Here is a 3,384-nt window from a genome sequence, read left to right on the forward strand (position 1 = left end):
AGTGTCATAAAGCTTTGAACTAGAACAGAATAAGAAATGAAGGAGGGGGAGAAGAAAAGTTGTTTCAAATGTCAAAGTCATTTAGCTTCAGAAGCAGTAATTTCTTTTTTCTTTTTGAACCTTTCTGAGAATACAGAAATACACTTGAAACTTTTGTGATTAGAAAAAAAGAAGCATGCTTCTCATTTCTTCCTTTGGTATCTCTCCTTTCCCCCCTAGTTGGGTGACTTGTGTTCTAGAATCTCCCTCACCTCTTAGACATGCAGTTTTTGTCATTTCCCTTTGTTATTATGTACATTTGGAAACATGGAAAAGTGAAAGGGAAAAAAAACCCTCCACGTTTGGATACCATCTTTTTATGACAGTACAAGAGGTGAGAGCAGGCAAAGTGAAACAAAATGTATTTTAAACTTTGTTTTGTCTCCTTTGAAAGCAAGGTATATCTTCTGGGGGGAAATCGTTTACTACTGGAAGATCTATTAGATGGAAAATTGTGGCCAGTGGTAATCTTCATACGCAGCAATGCTGTTCCGTCTGCTGCTTTTTTCCCTTCTTTCTCCTGCCATGATACAGAGTTTCTGCCTCGTGCTTACACATTGGTGACCTGCAGAAATTCACTTTCCATGTGTAAGCCTCGTTGTGGGAAAGTGAAAGTTGTTGCTCAGTCGGGTGTTTGAGGCATGGTTACGTGTTGCAACGGGGCCACTTGTGGCGTGACAGCAGTTCTGCACCATGGCGCTGCTCTCTTCATCCCGGCGCTGCTCTCTTCATCCCAGCGCTGCTCTCTTCATCCCGGCGCTGCTCTGTTCATCACGGCGCTGCTCTCTTCATCCCAACGCTGCCCGGGCAGATTCACTTGCAGGGTGTTTGTACAGATCATAATTAAACATGATTCATTTAGAAATAGGGAGTTTCTAGGTGTTGAAAATCAAGTTATATAGCTTTGATCAGTTCTAAAAGACAGTCGAGGACTTTCTTCTGCTGAAAGAATGATCCTGTTTCCTTTTCCTCTCAATCCTGCCTTTGATTCATGAGCATTCGCACCTCGGGGGTTGCACTGTGCCTTTCCCTCTGCAGGTCAATGAATGTCCCTCTGTCCAAGGAAGAAGACTGATTGCTACTTAAAATAGTTGAAGTAGATGGATTTTACTTTTACTTTAGGTGTATGTTGTCTTAGATACAGATATTTCCTATGGCCAGCTTCTACTTTACTCTCTCACTTAAGCTGCAGATGCTTTTCTGAAAGCCCCTTTTCCCAGGGTTGCATGACTGTGGCCAAATACAAATCTAATTTATTTTTCATCCTGCCTCATTTTGGTTCATGATGGCAGAGAAGCTCTGAACTTCTACTATTAAAACTCAAAAGCTACAAGGAGAAGAAAGAGGAAGTTACTGTTTTGTATAACACTTGTCACTAAGCCTGTACCGTGATTTTTGGGTGTCTGGTCCACGGTTCTCAAGTGCATTGCGTGGTTGGTACCATTTGTACCATGAAACTTCAACTCGAGCAAAAACCTGTGACTAGGTACTGCGCAACCATCAGCTAGCTCGTGCAGGCAATGAACTTGTGCCAGCTCTATTTGATCCATTAAAATAAGCCACTAAAGATCCTTTTACTGCTGGAAAAGCAAGTTCAGCGTCCTGCATGGTGTCCTTCACTAATGGAGATAACGCTTGCAGCGTGCTTTGTAAATGGAAAAATACTATTTTAGGTTATTAACTGCATGGTTCATGCAGTACTAGGGATGCTTCCAGCTCCTCAGCCCCACCTTTTTCCCAAGCAGTACTGCTGTGGTGTTGCAGTGGAGAACGTCGTTATCTCTTGTCCTGCCTTAAGGGGTGGGGGGGGGAAAGGTTGTTTGTGTAATCATGTGAAGGACTTGAGTTGTGCAGGAGTCACCGAGGATTAATGAAGCGTGTTACTCCTTCTGTGCGTAAGGGTGAAACTGTTCCTTTGGAAACGTGGATGAATTGTCTTGCTCTGAAAATGCTCTTTGAAACCCGCTGCCTTCTGGAGGCCTGGAGCAGAGTGCTGCTTTCCATTTGTGCTCTGATGTTGTTGTTAGAGGTTGTCCCAAGGAGTTTACCAGCAGGGACCAAGCAGAGGAGATGGACAACAATAGAAGTGGGAGGTGAGAGAGGGAGAGGCTGAGAAGAAGCCTGTGCTGTAGCGGAGGCTGAACCCTGATAGTTTTTGGTGTAGTGGTTCAGAGCCATCCTCCTTCTTGCCAAGAGAAAAACATCCTTTTTGTTTTTCTTTTCTGAAAATCACTGGCAGGATATTTACCAGATCTAGGGGCAATAGAAGGGCAGGAAGATTCTCCTCTGCATTTAAGTTCTCATTAACAATTTCTTGTACAAGAGGTAAGATTTCCATGTTGATTTACTGCAGGGAAGCATTGTTACTTTCAGTTATACACTTCCTTATGTTTTACTCTTCAAGTGTACCTTTCCAATTTAATTTTTAATCTTAAGTAATGTGCCAACTAGTGATAACTGACATGGAATCAGCCATATGGCATGCGTTAACCTTGGGTAGAGTATGAATGATGTCAACGCAATGGCCTTCACCTTCCCAGCAGATGAAGAATGAATTTTTGTTTCCTGCACTTTTCACAATTCAACATGCGTCGATCTGTCCATTCAGTGAAGAATAAATGCTTAAAACTAGAAAAGATTTTGTCAGTCTTCCCGAGGGTTTGGAAGCTTTCTGCTGCAGGCTGTTTGAGGAGCATTACAGCAGCATCAGCTGTATGCCAGGTAAATCCAACATGAGGCACTTTTATTTTAAACTTCTGTAGTGGAGTAGAAGTTGGTTTAGGATGAAACCCAAGGCCAGAACCCCAAGTGGGCTTTCTCAGCAGGCTCTCTTTAACATCGTCCGTGGGGCTTGGGAAAGGGATAGACAGGAATTTCCCTGCTCCTGTTTTTCAGCCTAGCTTTAGGCTTTCTGTTTGTTCCCCCATTTCCTTGAAAGCTGTAAGGGATGATGTGCAAGAAAGCCAAGGTATGTTGCATTGAACTTTTGTTCCCTTGAAGGCATTATCAGTTTTAAGGATGGCCTTTTCCACAGCAATGTTCTTTTCCAGCGGGGAAAGTGCTAAGTATTAGAGCAGATTTAATGTTGCTCAGAGCTTCCCCTCTTGAATACTTTCCCTTAAATGAAGATCATATATTTAAAACTGCTCATCTAAATGTAAGTCCTGCTGCGCAGATGGGTCATGTTGATCCAAAGACTGTGACAGGACTGATGGGTATGATTGAAAGCTGCTGCAAGGGACAATGTCAATGATAATCTTAAATGATCAGCAGAAAGCCCCAGTTTGTAAGTTTTAGTCTCCAGGGGACCCCTTGTATGCTGTGAAGCTGTAACAAGCATCTCTA

This window comes from Pterocles gutturalis, unplaced genomic scaffold, assembly GCF_000699245.1.
Source record: "Pterocles gutturalis isolate BGI_N339 unplaced genomic scaffold, ASM69924v1 scaffold24207, whole genome shotgun sequence".
Lineage (NCBI taxonomy): Eukaryota > Metazoa > Chordata > Aves > Pterocliformes > Pteroclidae > Pterocles > Pterocles gutturalis.